This window comes from Chiloscyllium plagiosum, unplaced genomic scaffold, assembly GCF_037043375.1.
Source record: "Chiloscyllium plagiosum isolate Xiang-an unplaced genomic scaffold, Cpla_swu_hap1 HiC_scaffold_33, whole genome shotgun sequence".
Lineage (NCBI taxonomy): Eukaryota > Metazoa > Chordata > Chondrichthyes > Orectolobiformes > Hemiscylliidae > Chiloscyllium > Chiloscyllium plagiosum.
In genome coordinates, this window is record NW_028270171.1 from 17,557,405 (window position 1) to 17,576,510 (window position 19,106).

Consider the following 19,106-nt stretch of genomic DNA (forward strand, 5'->3'; position numbering starts at 1 on the left):
AACCTGCCCATCCCTGGACACTATGGACAATTTAGTATGGCCAATCCACCCGAACCTGCCCATCCCTGGACACTATCGGCAATTTAGCATGGGCAATCTATCCTAACCTGCTCATCCCTGGACACCCTGGACACCATGGGCAACTTAGCATTGCCTATCCACCCTCGCCTGCACATCCCTGGACACTGTGGGCAACTTAGCATGGCCAATCCACCCTAACCTGCACGTCTTTGGACTATTGGAGGAAACCGGAACATACCCACACAGACAGAGGGAGAATAGATCATGGAATGCCTACACAGTGGAAGCAGGCCATTCTGCCCATCGAGTCCACAATGAACCTCTGAAGAGCAAGCCACCCAGACTCACCCCATCTCTGTAACCCTGCGTTCCTGTGGACAATCCACCTAGTCTGCACATCCCTGGGTATTATTGGAATTTTAGCTTGACTGATCCACCTAACCTGCACATCTTTAGACTGTGGGAGGAAACCAGAGCACCCAAAGGAAACACACACAGACACGGGGCGAATGTGTGAACTCCATGCGGACAATCACCTGAGGGTGGAATCGAACCCAATGTCTGGCTCTGTGAGGGAGAGCTCAACCCACTCATTCTCACTCACTCTTCAGCCTACTACATTACATGGCTCGCTTCCAGCACAGTCTACCCATTCTCTGCTCCCCTCAGTTCTCATTATCAATTATTCAGCTTCACTTCTTTCCTGGTCTGCGATCTCCTTGTTTACCTCTCCCTTTCATATCTCTCTCTCTCTCTCTGTTGCTGGGCTCTACCTCCATCGACCAACTCACCTCTCCTCTTCACCCCCAAACTCACCATCAGCGTAACTACCACTTTATTGCAGCTGCTACACATTCTGATGAAAAGTCAATCGACTCGAAATGTTAACTCTGCTTTCTCTCCACAGATGCAACCAGCCCTGTTGAGTTTCGCCAACCGTTTATTAAGGGAATTTAGTACTCCTGCAAGCATGGAAGTGCAGTTTGTTTTTCAAAAATTAAGCTTCAGCTGCGTATATGGTTTTGAAATGTCAACTTTCTCATTGTAATTCAGTCACTATTTTAATTCAAACAATGATTCCAATTTAATGGAGAGAGGCTGCTAACTTTGAAAGTGCTCAGTTGCTGTGCCTGTGGACTGCTGCATGAAGATAGGATATGACATAAATGTCCTAAGGCGTTTCGTGGGAATGATTCAGAGCTAACATGCTGTATTTCCATTACCCAAATATTATTTAATTTCCAAGCAAGTTGCTGTGAGTAAACACAGAAACAGGCCACAAACTTGCCCAAATTAGGAAAGTGACATTCCCTATTTCAGGCAACATGGTGGCTCAGCGGTTAGCACCACTGCCTCGCAATGTCAGAGATCCTGGTTCGATTCCAGCCTTGGGTGACTGTCTGTGTGGAGTTCACATGTTCTCCCTATGTCTGTGTGGGTTTACTCTGGTTTCCTCCCTCAGTTGAAAAGTGTGCAGATTAAGTGGATTGGCCATGCTAGATTGCCCATAGTGTGCAGATTAGACTAGATTCCCTACAGTGCGGAAACAGGCCCTTAGGCCCAACCTGTCCACACCGACCCTCCGAAGAGTAACCCAACCAGACCCATTCCCCCTAACTAATGCACCTAATTCTACAGGTAATTTTAGCATGACCAATTCACCCATGGAAAATGTGGGGTCTGGGTGGGATACTCGGGGAGGGTGGGTGTGCACCCAATGGGCTGAATGACCTCTGCCCATACTGTAGGGATTCCCTGAACCTACTGACTTTAAAGTGTTGGTTTAAGCTTGCCCAATATTGAAAGGGCATCCATTTGAGTGTGGTATTGGCAAGAGGCCAAAACTGCATGATATGGCAGGGTAATTGTGTTACTTCTATCCAGTAAAGATCAACCAATCCATCTCAACGTTTTCCCCTTTAATGACTAAAGAGCTGAAAGACTCAGGGGTGAGGGGTGCAAAATTGATCTGAGGTTTTACAAAGATTTGAAACATAACTTCTGTTGGAGGAGTGCAGTGACTTCTGGGATATCCGTGTGGAAATCACTCATTTGGAAGATCAAGTTTCAGCCTCATAGTGTAAACAGGATGCTGTCTGGCTGACTGTAACTTCAACTTGAAGAAACAAAATCGCTCGTGTCCTGCAGGGAAGGAAATCTGCCAACATTACCTGGTCTGGCCTGTGTGTGACTCCTGACCTACTGCAGTGTGGTTGAATTTTAACTGCCCTCTGGGAAATTAGGGTTGGGCAATAAATTGATTTATTTGCTGCCATGTACATTTTGTTACAAAACACAGTGAAAAGTGTTGTGTCATGTCACCACTCTCAGGCGCCACCTTAAAACACAGAAAAATAAACTAAAACATAGGATACAAAGGCAGAAAAACAAAGGAGGAAGTGGCGGACTTTACAGTCTTTCTTGTTAAGCGCTGCTTCATAGATCATGGGCCTGGTGGCCAGGCACAAGTCCGCTTCATCCTGTCACTGGAACAAAGGTCACCACTGGGGCAATACGGTGGCTCAGTGGTTAGCACTGTTGCCTCACAGCACCAGGGACCCAGGTTCAATTCCAGCCTCGGGCGACTGTCTGTGTGGAGTTTGAACGTTCTCCCTGTGTCTGCGTGGGTTTCTTTTGGGTGCTCCGGTTTCCTCCCAAAATCCAAAGATGTGCAGGTCAGGTGAATTGGCCAGGCTAAATTGCTCATAGTGTTCAGGGATGGGTAGGTTAGGTGCATTAGTCAGGGGTAAATGTCCAGTAATAGGGTAGAGGAATGGGCCTGGGTGGGTTACTCTCCGGAGGGTCGGTGTGGACTTGTTGGGCCGAAGGGCCTGCTTCCACATACTGGAGGGATTCTATGATTCACTGTCCCTTGCCACTGTGAGATCTCCCTGGACCTTGCCAATGCAGATGCCACCAATGTTGTCAGGTACCACACCTGCCCAGAGCTGACTCCACTGCAACAGCTAACTGAGTCCACACCACTCACCGCTGATGCCTTCTCCATCTCTTCACCATCAGCAAAACAGAAGAGACAAAGGCCGAGGGAAGAGAGAAAAGAAATGAAACGAGAAGTGGAATGGAGCAGACAAGCCCCAGCTTCAAAAGGTCCTACTCCACCACCATCTTACCAGAAGGAGAAGTGTAATACTGGTCCAGACTGTGACACCCCCATCCCATGAAGAAAGTTTTTTTAAAAATGTTCTCAATTGCATTGATGAATAATTCAGAGGCAGTACGTTCCTGTTAGTGTACAGGACAAGGCTGGTAGGCGCAGGGAACACTGGATGTCTGGAGATATTGAGGCCTTCATCAAGAAAAAGGAAGTAGATGTCAGGTATAGGCAGCTGGGATGACGTGAATCCTTTGAGGAGTGCAGAGAGAGTAGGACTTCACTTAAGAAGGAAATCAGGAGGGCAAAAAGGGGACAGGAGATAGCTTTGACAAATGGGGAGACTGAGGAATGGGTTTCTGGAGGGTTATAAAATCATGGAAGGGATCGATAAGGTGAATAGCAAGGTATTTTCCCCAGGGTAGGGGAGTCAGGAACTAAAGGGCATATATTTAAGGTGAGAGGGGAAAGATTTAAAAGGGACGTTTTCACACAGAGGATGGTTATGGCATGAGCTGCCAGAGGAAGTGATAGAGGTGGGTACAATTGCCTTTAAAAAACATTTGGACAGGTACATGACTGGGAAAGGGTTAGAGGGGTTTGGGCCAAACACAAGCAAATGGGACAAGTTCAGTTTGAGAACCCTGGTTGGCGTGGACAAGAGGACCGAAGAGTCTGTTTCTGTCCTGCACGATACTATGACTCTATTCAATCTCTATCCCGAAGATCTTAAAGGTTTACTCAAGGGCATGCCAGGAGCAGTACCTGGCATACTTAAGAGTGAGGTGCCAACTTGGTGAAGCTACAGCACAGGGCTACTTGACCAAGTAGCTCAAGCAGTAAGAACACAGCCGAGACAAGTGATCCCATAACCAACGGGTCACACCCAATCCACAATCCTATCCCATTCAGCCATGAGTGGTGGTGGTAAATCAAACAACTCACTGGAGGAGGAGGCTGCGCAAATATCCCCATCCTCAAAGATGGGAGAAACCACCACATCAGTGCAAATGTTAAGGCTGAGGCAATCTTCAGCCAGAGGTGCCAAATGGATGATCCATTTCAGCCTCCCCCAGTGGTGCCCAGTATCACAGGTACCAGTCTTCAGCCAATTTGATTTTCTCCACATGATATCAAGAAATGGCTGGAGATATTGGATGCTGCAAAGGCTAGGGGCCCTGACAACATTCCAACGGTAATACTGAAGATTTATATTCCAGAACTAGCTTAGTCTGTGAATCAAGCTGTTCCAGTACAGTCACAACACTGGCATCTACCTAACCATGTGAAAACTATATACCTAAATATGTACCTTTTGCAAAAAGCAGGACAAATCCAACCCAGCCCTATCAATTCTTCTCTTAATCATCAGTGAGGTGATGGAAGGGGTCATCAACAATGCTATCAAGCAGTACCTGCTCAGCAATAATCTGCTCAGTGATGCCCAGTTTGGGTTCCGCCAGGATCACCCAGCTCCTGACCTCATTACAGCCTTGGTTCAAACATGAACAAAAGAGCTGAATTTCAGAGGCTGAGATGAGAGTGATAGCCCTTCACATCAAGGCTGCATACAAACGAATGCATCATTAAAGAGCCCTGGTAAAACTGGAATCAATGGGTATGGGGGAGGGGTGCAAATTTTCCACTGCTTGGAGTCATACCTGGCACACAGAAAGATAGCTATGATGATTGGAGATCAGTCATCTCAGTTCCAGGATATCTCTGCAAGAGTTCCTTAGGGTAGTGTCTTATGCCAATCCACCTTCAACTCCTTCATCAATGACCTCCTTCCACTACAAGAAATGTGATGAAACCAAAACAGAAATTGCTGGTGAAACTTAACAAGTCTGCCAGCATCTGCAGAGAGAAAGCAGTTAATGTTTCGAAGTGTTTCAGAGTGTTACAAGAGGACATAAATTTAAGGTGAAGGATGGAAGGTATGGGGGGATGTCAGGGGAGGTTCTTTACCCAGAGAGTGGTCGGGGCATGGAATGCGCTGCCTGTGGGAATGGCAGAGTCAGAATCATTGGTGACCTTTAAGCGGCAATTGAACAGGTGCATGGATGGGTGTTTAAGCTAGGACAAATGTTCAGCACAACATTGTGGGCCGAAGGGCCTGTTCTGTGCTGTATTGTTCTATGTTCTATCTATGTTCGATGAATCTAGTGGCTCCTCATTGGAGCTGGGACATTTTTGCTGAAGGTGAGGTTTGGAGGGAGGGGTGAGCAGATCAATGGAAATGGAATTCAGAGACGGAGGCATATATTAGACCGCAAGGTTGGAAGACACAGGAACAAAATTAGACCATTCAGCCCATCGAGTCTGCTCCACCATTTGGCCATGGCTGGTGTGTTTCTCAACCCTACCCTCCTGCCTTCTCCCTGCAACCCTTGAAAGGGATAGGTAGATGAGGGAATTATATAAAGCAGGCTAGGATTGAAGAAAAGCTGTAGAAGTGATAAGGAGAGTAGGAGTGATGGGTAGGCTGTGCTAAAAGCAACTTGCATAATGTGATAATAGGACAAAGTTAAAAATCACACAACACCAGGTTATAGTCCAACAGGTTTATTTGGAAGCACTAGCTTTCAGAGCACTGCTCCTTCATCAGGTGGTTGTGGAGCAGAACCATAAAACACAGAATTTAGAGCAAAAGCTTAGTGTCATACAAGTAAAATGGTATATTTAACAATGGTTCAGTGGTCAGCACTGCTACCTCACAGCACTAGGGACCTGGGTTCAATTCCCGCTTCGGGCAACTGCCTGTGTGGAGTTTGCATATTCTCCCCGTGTCTGTCAGGGTTTCCTGCGGGTGCTCCGGTTTCCTCCCACAGTCCAAAGATGTGCAGGTCAGGTGAATTGGCCGTGCTGAATTGCCCGTGGTGTTAGGTGCATTAGTTAGGGGTAAATGTAGGGTAATGGGTCTGGGTGGGTTGCTCTTCGGAGGGTCGGTGTGGACTTGTTGGGCTTAAGGGTCTGTTTCCACACTGTAGGGAATCTAATCTGAAAAAAACCTGGATTATTGTTAAGTCTTTCATCTTTTAGAATGGGTTACAGGTTTCAGTTCATTAATAACGCAAAGGCTTTATAAAAATGGGTGACATCTCATCTCAGACAATGCATTAAAGGTGTGAGGTTTGTTAAACATATCATTTTACTTGCACAACACTGTAACCTTTTGCTATAAATTCTGTGTCTTATGGTCCTGCTTCACAACCACCTGATGAAGGAGCAGCGCTCCGAAAGCTAGTGCTTCCAAATAAACCTGTTGGACTATAACCTGGTGTTGTGTGATTTGTAACTTTGTCCTGTTGTCACATTATACTTTTAGCACAGCCTACACATTCTCTCCTACTCTCCTTATCACTTCTACAGCAACACCGGCTCCCCCTCGTCCTGGTAATAAGACTAACTGAGAATGGGTGACTGTGTTAAAAACGCATGTAGTTACAAGTCTGGGGTGTGGGGGTGGATAAAAAAAAACACATGAAAGGATGCAGTAGGGCTGGGAAGTTATTGTACTAGATCTTGAGTCCTTGAGGTGCCCAAGCGGAAAGTGAGCTGCTGTTTCTTTCAGACTGTGTGAAAGCTTCTCAGGAGCAAAACTGAGACGGAGATGTTGGCGTGGGAACACGCTGGGGCGTTAAAGCGACAGGGAACTTTCCCAGGCAGAGTTGGGATGCTCGGTAAAGCCTGCGCTTCCCCTCGGCAGGGCAGAGGGGATCCCAGGGTGAGCAGGCAAAGCTGCCTATTACTGTACTGAGGTGAAGTGCAGGCAAATCACTACTTCGCCCTCCTTTGGCGATTCATTTGAATTAAAGTGGTGATTCGCGTCCCTATGTGTGTGTGTGTGTCTCTCAGTTCCTTAGTGTCACCCCATTCCCATCCCTCTGAGTTTCTTTCCCTGGAAAGTCATGCCCTTTCAGCCTGGTCTGTCTGTGCTCCCCTAACTCTGTCCCTGTCCCCTTCTCTCTCTCTCTCTGGTCCTGAGTGTATGACTCATCCTGGTCCCCCCCCCCCCACCCCCTTGTGCATTTTCAGGGATGATATTTGCTCACGTCTAACTGATTCACTTGCCTCGGTGCCAAAACCCCAATCCATGGAATTTCCCAACTTCTGAAAAACAGAAGACTTGCAGCCAACTGCGTACAGTAAATTACGCGGCTGCTTTTTTTTTTAAAATTTTTAACTATCCCGCGTCTGAGCAATGCTACAAATCGCCGGGACGAAGCCAAGAATTTCAGGAACGTTCTCTCGAAAATCGCTGGAGCTGTTGAATCTTAGACGGTGGTAAAGCCTTTTTTTCTCTCTCTCTCTCTCTATGTTCCCCCGCCCAACAGGCTTCCAGCCAGCCAAGAACACGCAGAGGCTGTTAGAAAGAGGAAGCTCCCCACTAGCTGATCACCATCAGTCAGAGCTACAGACTGTGCCCAGGAAGGTAAGCAATTCAATTCAGCTTTCAACCTCAGGGATTTTTAAGAAACAGACCGCGTTGATCTGCTCTCCTGCATGGCATCACTTCCCATATTTCGATTATTTGAACCCTGTCTCTGTGCTGTTGTGTACACTGCCTAAAAGTTAGCGTTTGAATTTAGCTGAGAGACGCAGATGCTTTTCTTTTGAGATGTGTTTTAATGTGAGCTGCAGAATAATCAATAAAACGGACACTGACCAAGAAACTGTAAATGTCAGGTGGCCGCTGGTGGGTGACACAGGAGAAATGTCTTTAGCTCAAAGAGCAGGCGAGAATGTGGAGTTTGGTTCCACAGGGAGTAAAGCTAAATTTGGGATGCTCTCACCAGGTCTATTGGGACATCAAAGCTATGACAGAAACTTGGTTGGAGAATGGAAAGGACTGACAGCTCAGTGTTTCCATTTCCAAAAGGGATGGAAAGGGTGACAGAAGAGATTGGGGTGGGGGGGGGGGGGGGGGGGGGAGTGGTGAACTTGATTAAGGAAAATAATTACTGCTGTAATTAGAGAAGATAGTTCTCAACAAAAAATCATCCAGTGAAAATATATGGGTTGAAATTAGAGATAAGGAAGGAGTGATCACCTTGTGGGAATCGTATTCTCATCACCTCCCCCCCCATAGTCAGAGGGAAGTTGAGGAACAAATCTGTAGAGAGACCTCAGATATATGCAAGGATATTAGATTAGATTCCCTACAGTGTGGAAACAGGCCCTTCAGCCCAACCAGTCCACACCGACCCTCTGAAGAGTAACTTACACAGACCCATTCCCCTCTGACTAATGCACCTAACACTATGGGGCAATTTAGAATGACCAATTCACCCTGACCTGCACATCTTTGGACTGTGGGAGGAAACTAGAGCACCTGGAGGAAACCCACACAGACACGGGGAGAACATGCAAACTCCACACGGACAGTTACTCGAGGCTGGAATCGAACCTGGGACCCTGGTGCTGTGAGGCAGCAGTGCTAACTACTGAGTCACCGTGCCGCCCCAATTTTTAAAAAATTTTTTCTCTATTTTTAAATACTGTTGTAGAATATTAAGTTTGAAATATTAGGTGATTTTAATTTTCCAAACATTGACTGGGACTGCCATACTGTTAATGGTTTGGATGGTGAAGACTTTGTTAAATGCGTTCAAGAAAATTTTCTTTATCAATATTTCAATGTTCTTGCTCGGGAAGGAGCAGAATGAGACCTTCTGTTGGGTAATGAGGCAGGGGAAGTGACTGAAGTGAAAGTAGGGGGACACCTTGAGTCTAGTGACCATAATTCTATTTGTTTTAAAAGAATAAGATTTCCATAAATGCTTTTCATCAACGTAAGGCAAATTTTAATGGTATGAGACAAGTACTTTGAAAAGTTGGTTGGCGTAGACTGTTCATAGGTAAAGGGATGTTTGATAAGTGGGAAACTACAAAAGTGTGGTATTGAGAGTTCAGAGACATAATATTCTTGTTAGAGTGAAAGGTAAGGCTGGTAGGATTAGGGAACAATGGATGAATAAAGATATTGAGAACCTAGTCAAGAATAAAACAAAATTCATAGATTAGATACAAACAACTGGGTTCCAATGGATCTCTTGAACAAAATAAAGAGTGTAAGGGCATTCTTAAGAGGGAGATCAGGAAAGCAAAGAGAGGATATGAGATAGTCTTTGCAGATAAGGTTAAGGATAATCCAAAGAGATTCTACAAATACATTAAGAGTAAGTGGGTAACTAGAGAGAGTGTAGGGCCCCTTAAAGATCAAAGAGGTTGTCTTTGTGTTGAATCTCAGGAGATGGGAGGGGTATTACACGAATACTTCATGTCAGTTTTTACCGTGGAGAAAGACATAGAGGCTAGAGAATGCAGGGAAATCAATATTGTTGTTTTGAAAGCAGTTCACATTACAGAGGCCTTAGAAGCTATAAAAGAGGAAGTAAGGCAAGACGATTGATAAAGACAGAGTGGTGGATGTTGTTTACTTGGACTTTAGTAAAGCCTTTGACAAGGTTCAGCATGGTAGACTAATTAGTAAAGTTAGATCATATGGCATTCGGGGTGAGCTTACCAATTGGATAAAAAATTGGCTTAACAGCAGGAGACAGAGAGAGGTGATGGAGGCTGGTTACCAGCGGTTTTCCACAGGGATTGTGTTGGGTCCACTTTTGTTTATCATTTATACAAATTATTTAGATGAGAATATAGAAGGCACGGTTAGTAAGTTTATGGATGACACCAAAATTGTTGATATGGTGGACAATGAAGAAGGATATCTAAAATCTTGCTCAATCAGGTCAATGGGCTGAGTAGTGGCAGATGGAGCTTAATTTCGATAAATACGAGATATTGCATTTTGGAAAAGCAAACACTGGCAGGGCTTATACAATTAAAAGTAGGTCCCTGGGTATTATTGTAGAACAGAGAGACCTAGGGGTTCAGGTACATAATTCTTTGAGGTTTGTGGCACATATAGACAGAGTGGTTAGGGAGGTGTTCAGCACGCTTGCCTTCATTTCTCAGACCTTTGAGTAGAGGTGTTAGGACGTCATGTTGAAGTTGTACAGTACATTGGTGAGGCCCCTTCTGGAGCACCGTGTCCAGTTCTGGTCGCCCCATTATAGGAAGGATATTATTAAACTGGAGAGGGTTCAACCAGGATTCTGCCAGAATCGAGGGTTTAGGTTATTAGGAGAGACTGGATAGACCGGGACTTTATTCACTGGAGTGTAGGACGTTGAGGGGTGATCTTATAGAAGTTTATAAAATCATGAGGGATATAGATAAGGTGAATGGTAGGTGTAATTTCCCTAGGGTGGGGTTTTCAAGACGAGGGACATATTTTTAAGGGGAGAAGAAAAAGGTTTGAAAAAAGACATAAAGGGCAACTTTTTTAGACAGAGAGTGGTGCATGTATGGACGACCTTCCAGGGGATGTAGTGGATGTGGGTACAATTACAACATTTAAGAGACATTTGGATAAGTACACGGATAGGAAAGGTTTGGAGGGATACGCAGGCAGGTGGAGCTAGTTTAGTTTGGGATTATGATCAACATGGACTAGTTGGACCGAAGGGTCTGTTTCCGTGCTGGATGACTGTATGAACCATCTCTGTGCTTTGGAGTTATGAACAAGTACTTTGACTAAAAGTTAGCATCCCAATTTAGCAAATAAAAGCAGTAACAGTGCACGCAGAATTAGTGCAAATGTTTTTGAGACTTTGTTTTAATGTAAGCTAGAGACTATTAAACAAAATGAATACTAAGCTGCAAACTGTACATAATGGTATCTTATAAATGCCTCAGGGTGTTCTGAAGAAAGGCCTTTCACTCAAAGAGTAGGCGAGGAATGTGGTGTTTGGTTCCACAGGAAGTAAAGCTATGGCGGTGCTCTCTCATTAGTGAGAGATAACTGGTGGTGGTTTAAACTGACAGTCACCATGCCTCAGGTGAGGGCAGAGGCTGAGGAGACAAGTCTTTTGCAGCAAACTCAGCTGATGCAGGAATTGAACCCACGCTGTCAGTGATCATTCTGCTAACCAGTCAACAGAGCTCACAGAGAGCTGCAATGCACAGCATGGTTAGAGACAATCCTGCCTGTCCCTCCTTATGCTGCCTGGCTTGCTGTGTTCTTCCAGCCTCCTGCCTGTCCCTCCTGATGCTGCCTGGCTTGCTGTGTTCTTCCAGCCTCCAGCCTGTCCCTCCTTATGCTGCCTGGCTTGCTGTGTTCCTCCAGCCTCCTGCCTGTCCCTCCTGATGCTGCCTGGCTTGCTGTGTTCTCCCAGCCTCCTGCCTGTCTGCAGTGCATAGCATGACCTCCTTTAAGGGCAAGGAGAGACCCCCCCCAACAGGAGGAAGGAATAAAAAGATACACTTGATAATGTGCTTTGGAGAAAGAAGGGAGAAGGGTAGAGTGGAGCATTGAAACCTGCATGGACCAAATGGGCTGAAACCTTTCTTCTGAGCTGTATGTTCTCTGTAACCTGATGTAATGCTCCGATCGGGGATATGGGCCAAAGGCAGCTATCTAGAATTAGGCCACAGATTAACCATGATCTCACTGAGGGGCTAAATGGATGAATCCTGTTTCTGACGTTAAGCTACTCCTCTTGGAGGCTGTAAAATGAACCCTTATTTTTATCTCCACCTTTATTAATGCGTTAAGTTGATGCCAAGCACAGCGAGAAGATGTGAAACTTTCACAGGGCCGGTGCTGTCAGAGTCCCTCAGGCCCAGGGACAGAAATGCAACCACCTGACAGCGTGTAGGCAAGCGTGGCACAGCAAGATCCCACCAGCAGGCGGGTTAATGTAGTCGGGTTGATTTGGCTGAGTTGGTGGTCAGATCACTTGCCGTTTCTATGGGAGGGCTGGTTGCTCAGTCGGTGACCTTTCGTTCAAGCAGTAGGCTGCTGTAAGCACTGGGCAGCCAAGATGGAGAAGAGAAACAGAACCATAGAATCCTTACAGTGTGGAAACAGGCCCTTCGACCCAACAAGTCCACACCGACCCTCTGAAGAGTAACCCATCCAGACCCATTCCCCTACCCTGTTACACTACTTTTGCCTCACTGCTCCAGGGACCCGGTTTCAATTCCCGCCTCAGGCAACTGTGTGGAGTTTGCACATCCTGATTATTCCAGGGTGCAGGCAATGAGACACCTATGCAAGAGTGGGAAAGTCGAGCCGATTCTTTCTCCCGGATTGTAACCTGCAGGTGGCAGAGTCTGGAAAACCATCCAATCTTCGGGAGAGGCAGAAAGCAAGCTGGTCACTCACCATCCCTCATGTTACCCAAGCCTGCAAAATCACAATGGGTTTGTCTGGGTGCAACAACAACTTGCGTTTGCACAGAACCCTTTCATGACCACTGAATGTCTCTAAAAGTGCATGACAGCCGATGAAGCTCACTATTATCGTGGTAGAAAATGCCAATTTTGACACAGTTAAAAATCACATAACCCTAGGTTATAGTCCAACAGGTTTATTTTGCTCCAAAAGCTAGTCCTTCCAAATAAACCGGTTGAACTACAACCAGGTGTGTGATTTTTAACTTTGTCCATCCCAGTCCAACACCGGCACCTCATCATCAATTTGCCACAAGTAACAGTGTGGTGGGGCAGGTGGAAGTAAACATTGGCCAAGTCATCGAATCCCCACAGTGCAGACAGAGGCCACTCAGCCCATCAAGTCTGCACTGACTCTCTAAAGAACAACCCACCATTCCCCACCCATAATCCAGCATTGGCCTTGGCTAACCCACCTACACACAACAGGGCAATTTAGCACAGCCAGTCTGCCTAACCCACACATCTTTGGATTGTGGGAGGAAACCAGAGCATCCGCAGGAAACCCACGCAGATTCAGGGAGAAAGTGCCAACTTGTCTGAGGCTGGAATCGAACCTGGGTCCCTGGCAATGGAAAGCAGCAGTGCCAACCACTGAGCCACCATGTCACTGTCAGCGCTATCTTGCCTTTCTTCAAAATAGTACCCAGGGATCTTTAACAGCCAGATGAGCAGGCAGGCCACAGTTTAATATCTCAACCACAAAACAGCCCCACCAATAGTGAGTGATGCACTGGATCATAGAACCTCGATGGTAGAGCTTGAGCCCTGGAGTAGAACCTGATGCGGAGACTCAGAGACATTGTGTCAACTGAGGCTCAAGACAATCGAAGGATAAACAACGTGCAAATCTTGGGAGCAACATTGCTTCTACTGTCCAGGTGTCATTTATTGATAGAAGCATTTAATATTTAACTATAAAGAAGGCTAATGAATGCTAATCTTTACAACACTGTAAATGGTGCAATTTGATTAGATTCCCTACAGTATGGGAACAGACCCTTCAGCCCAACAAGTCCACACCGACCCTCTGAAGAGTAACCCACCCAGACCCTAACTAATGCACCAAATACTATGGGCAATTTAGCATAGCCAATTCACTTAACCTGCACATCTTTGGATTGTGGGAGGAAACCCACGCAGACACAGGGCGAATGTATAAACTCCACACAGACAGTTGCCTGAGGCTGGAATCAAACCTGGGGCATTGGTGCTGTGAGGCAGCAGTGCTAACCACTGAGCCACCGTGCCACCCAATACAAAACAATCTGGAATTAGGAGTCTAATTGTTGGGAAAACCCCATCTGGTTCACTAATGCCCTTGGGGGAAGGAAACTGCCATCTTACCTGGTCTGGCCTACATATGATACAGCAATGTGATTGACTCGTGGTAATTAGGAATGTGCAATAAATGCTGGCCAAGCCAATGACACCCTGATCCTGTGGATGAATAAAAAAGAGATTTGAGTACAGGAGACCCTGCTTCAGTTAGACCATACTTGCAGTTTTGGTCTCTCGCAGGAAATAAATTATTGCTGTGCAGAGAGTGTATCAAAAGTTCATCAGACTTGTTCCTTGGATGGCCACACTGTCCTTGGACAGGGAGATTGGACAAATGGGATCCAAATTCTCTGAAGCTTCAAAGGTCGAGAGGAAATCTCATTGAAACCTACAAAATATGTCTAGACAGGATAGATGTAGGTAAGGCTGGTGGATCCCACTGGTGGATAAGGTGGTCACTGGTGGATAAGGTGGTCACAGGTGGATAAAGTGGTCACAAATGGATAAGGTGGTCACAGGTGGATAAGGTGGTCAAGAAGGCACAGAGCACGCTTGCGTTCCTCAGCCTGACCATTAAATATAAAAGTTGGCAAGTTATGTTACAACTGTAAAAAACGTTACTTCGGCCACGTTTGGAATATTACCTGCAACTCTGGCCGTCACACTAGCAGAAGGACGTGGATGCTTTGGAGAGGGTGCAGAGAAGTTTTACCAGGATGTTGCTTGGTCCGGAGGATTTTAGTTATGAGGAGAGGTTGGATAAACTCGGATTTGTTTTCACTGGAAAGACGGAGGCTGAGGGGCGACCTGATAGAGGTTTACAAAATGATGAGAGACAGAGATAGGGTGGATAGTCAGAGGCCTTTTCCCGGGATGGGAAGGTCAACTACAAGAGGTCACAGGTTCAAGGTGAGATGGGGAAGGTTTAGGGGAGAAGTGCGGGGAAAATCTTTCACACAGAGGGTGGTGGGTGCCTGGAACACACTGCCAATGGAGGTGTTGGAAGCAGGCATGTACACAACGTTTAAGGTGTATCTTGATCGATACATGAAGGGGAGGTGAATAGAGGGACAAAGATCACCTACAGGCAATAAGTAGCAGGTTTAACTAAGGATTAGGAATCGGTGCAGGCTTGGTGTGCTGAAGGGCCTGTTCCTGTGCTGAAAACCAAGGGCACAATTAAAAAAACAAAAGGGATGCCACTTAGAACCAAGAAAAGGAGAAATTCTTTTACTTAGAGAGTGTGTGTTCTCTACCATAGAGTGCTGTGGAGGTTCAGTCCATGAGTCTGTTTAAGGTAGACCTTGATAAATTGCTGGTTATCTGTTGGTATAAAGGATTTTGGGGATGGAGTGAGTCAAAGCATTGAAGCGTTCAATTAACCATGCTCATACTGAATGGCGAGGTAGGCTCAGTGGACTGACTGGCCTGCTCCTGTTTTGAGGATACATGAACATCTCTTGTTGTACACACCTCGATATCGGACACAATTGCCAAGAAGCAGCCTTGTGGACGTGGCAGGATTCTCTTCCGACAAAGTGAAGACCATCCCTGAAATAGCTTCACAGTATCCCATCACCAAGTCACCCTTTATTGACACTGATCCAGCTCCCTCAGAGCCAGCTCTCAGAGTGAACAGAACCTCTGACACTCCTGTTTATACCTGTCAGCCAGGGCTCCCTGATTGGACCAGATTAACAGCCTCAGTCAGGGAACTGATATTCTATGAGGTCTGCCTGGCTGACCTCACTGTGCAGAGCTTTGGGATTCACGCCTCCAACACCATTTTTATAATGTCCAGAAATTCAGGGCATATTGTCTTCTCCTGGTGGCTGGACAGTGATTGTTGAAGAGTTACATGTTACCACCACGAACATCACTGTCAAAGCCACCAGTCATTGCTCCTGAGAAGGTGGGGGTGAATCATTGCACTCTTGTCCAGATACAGCTACCATGCTATTGGTGAAGGAGGTCCTGGAATTAGAACTATGGTAGGGAAGGAAGTGCATTATATTTCCACGTCAGGATGTTGGGAGGTTCCCATGTATCGGCCGCCCTTCAAGATGGCAACATTTCCAATTTTGGAAGGTGCTGTCAAAAAAGTCTTGATAAGTAGCTACAATACTACGTATTGTAGTTTGTACACCCTGTTCCCACTGCAGTGATAGAGGGAACACGTGTTAGAAGTGCTGGATGGGTGTATATCAAAAAATGTGTTTGTCCTGGATGGTGTTGAGCTTCTTGAGTGTTGCTGGAGTTGCACCCAACTAAGTAAGTAAGGAGCACCTCTTTTGTAGATAGTAAACAGGCAACTGGGAGTCAGGAGGCCAGTTACTCGCTGTGGGATTCCTAGCCTTTGACTTGCTTTTATTGAGTCATGGAATCATACAGCACAGGAACAGATCTTTTGGTCCAACCTGTCCATGCCAAACATAATTCCAAGCTTAACCTGCATGTACTTGACCCATATCCCTCCAAACATCTCTTATCCATGTACTTATCCAAATGTCTTTTAAACATTGTAACCGTGCCTACATCCAACACTTCCTCAGGCAGTTCATTCCACATGCAAACCACCCTCTGTATAAAAACCTTCGCCCTTTGTGTCTTTTATAAGTCTCTCTCCTCTCACCTTAAAAATACCCTCTCGTCTTGAAATCCCCCACAATAGAGAAAAGACACCTACCCTATCTTTCCCCCTCATGATTTTTATAAACCTCTATAAGGTCACCCCTCAACCTCCTACACTCCAGTGAAAAAAAGTCCCAGCTCATCCAGCCTTTCCATGTAACTCAACCCTTCCATTTCTGGCAATATCCTGGTAAATCTCTTCTGAACCCTCTTAAGCTTAATAATATCCTTCCTAATGACAGGGCAATTAGAACTGGGCACAGTGCTCCAGAAGAGGCCTCACCAGTGACCTGTGCAACCTCAACATGATGTCCCAACTCCGATATTCCAAAAATCTGAGCAATAAAGGCAAGTGTGCTAATTGCCTAACAACAGTCTGGATGTGACACAGCCTTCCAAGAATTATGCATATTACAGCCACTGTGTTTATATGGCTGGCCCCAGAGCAACTTCTAGTCATTGGGATTGAACTGAATTGAAATGGATAATTTATTGTCACTTGTATTTAACAAATAAATACAGTAAAAAATGTAATAGATGAAGTGTACAGAGAGCTCCTTTGTGTTGGGGCTGGCACATGAAAAGAATAAGAGGCGTGGGTTCAAATCCCACCACTGCCATTTCTGCTGATCAACTCCAACTCTGCAGCACGCTAAAATGCTGTGTTGAGCACCGCTGTATTTATAAAAAAGGTATTCCTGATGAAGGGCTTTTGCCCGAAACATCAACTTTACTGCTCCTCGGGTGCTGGCTGAACTGCTGTGCTTTTCCAGCACCACCCTAATCTAGAGTCTGGTTTCCAGCATCTGCAGTCATTGTGTTTACCTACATGAAAAGAATAAGGGGACGTTTGGGTGAGACAAAAATTTGGTTTTGTTGTTTCAGTAATATAACACTCAGTACAGACTCCTCCAGATAGGAGATAATGGCTTAGAAACACTTTTTTTAAAAAGAACCGGTTACTCTTAACTATGTCATGAGATAACAGTAAACGTCGAGATTTGAGATAATGGGTCAATAAGGATTGTGGCACAAAGATTCAAGAGTCGTAAATGTTAAACCGAGAGTGTCAGAACTGGAACAGCATTCATGTTGGATTAATGCCAGCTTCCAGTGGGATGATATCATAATTTTGCTTGACTCATTAACCCCTCCCACTCCCTGCAGTCTACTTCCTTGGAAGTCAAAACCAACAGTGCGCTGTGAGTAAAAATGCATGATGTCGCTTTCAACTCCTCCCTCCAGATAAAGATATCTCTCTCTAGCAAACATGTGTCAATGGGTTATTTGCAATAGACCTTTGAGAGAAGTTGGTGAAACAGTGCCTCAGAATCCACTTTGGAAATTGAAACTTCTCCTGCCCCGTTCAGAGTGACAGGAATGGTAAGGATAGCGACTTTCCTGTGTTTGTGTATATGAAGCTGGAGATGATGCAACAATTTTAAATGTGTTCGGGATGGGGGGGGGGAGGGGTTTCGGATTCTTGGTATTAACATACTGTAATTCCCATTATCCTGGTCAATGCTGTGCCCCATTGTCCCACTGGAGAGTCCCCTTTGAACCCTCTTTATGAAGGCAAGGTGGATGCAAAACCCCTTGATGGAATGACTTTCAGTCCATTCAATTCTTCCAAGAGTTACCATGAAGGGCTCTCCTTCTTAAACCCTTCCCTTGGTAACTGAGGTATGGTGACCCTCAGGTAAAATGCCACCAGACATCTCCCTGCATACTGAAAGAGCAGCTGCCTGGCCTGACATCACTATAATGACCTTACCTTTAATCTAAATCCCCATCCAAGCAATATCTGCATGTAAGTTGCAATCTGGAAGACATCTCAGGAGGAAGAAAGGAAAAGATGGGGGTCAAATGAAAAGGAGTGAGATATAAGAAGGTGGGTGGAGGCTGCACAAACTTTATGGGCCACATAGCTTGTGAAATTTTCAGTATTCTTCATTGTTTGATGTCTATTATCTATTTGACCCTTAATGTGGGGTGATTAACATCAACTTTGGAACTGTAGGACCCTTCAAGGCGAAACGAGAAAATAATTCCTAACTAACCTGTTGGGGCACACTTCTGGAGTAGGTATTACTTGAATTCAGGACTCCTGGTTCAGAGATAAAGACATTATCACAAACCAAAAGGGGATGTTGCCCTTAGCAATAGGTTCAAAGATATTCTGTCACTCTTCTGGAGTAGGTGGGACTTGAACCCAGGTCCGTAGATGAGCAGTAGGTCACTACCACTGTGCCACAAGAGCTCATAGTAGCTAATATCTTAATTGTTTTGACTTTAAATTAAGTAGCTGCCCTTAAATTAAGTGATCCTCAAGGCATTAGCTTGGACTGTAGGCCCAGTGACCTTAACACAACACCACCACCTCCCCCAGGTTAAGGCTATGACAGAATAGATCCAGAGTTGATTGAGAATGGATGATTGGGTTTTGGAGTTTTGACACCAAACAGGATGAAGTGTTGCTTCATGTCTCCTCTCAACTCCGTTTTGATTTAGTCCCCTCCCTATCTCCCTCCCTCTCCCTCATCTTTGATGCTGTGCATTGCCTTTAACGTAAATGGATTGAGTGAGAAACGCGGTTAATTTCCTGGAAACACTGGTTAGTCAATGAAAATTGCTGTGGGGGTGATTTGGTGACGGGGAAAACGAATGTTGGAGCACTTCAGGGTATTGAAAAGTAAAGATGGTGAGGTGGTAGTGTCTGAACCAGGAGTTCAGAGTTTGCCTGAAGTATGCCTGAGCA

General features: G+C 45.6%; 1 protein-coding gene across 2 annotated transcripts in view; it reads left to right on the forward strand.

Moving 5' to 3' along the window:
• The first annotated feature begins 6,762 nt into the window (after positions 1–6,762).
• Positions 6,763–19,106, forward strand: part of csf2rb (colony stimulating factor 2 receptor subunit beta) — a 65,056-nt gene continuing 52,712 nt past the window's right edge. Inside the window, exons 1-2 of one of the 2 annotated variants that reach the window (XM_043679795.2) lie at positions 6,763–6,860; positions 7,471–7,568. The gene's annotated coding sequence lies outside the window, so the exon portion shown is untranslated. Of the gene's footprint in view, positions 6,861–7,470; positions 7,569–17,567; positions 17,732–19,106 lie in introns of those variants that run through there. The other variant, XM_043679796.2, reaches the window with a different exon arrangement.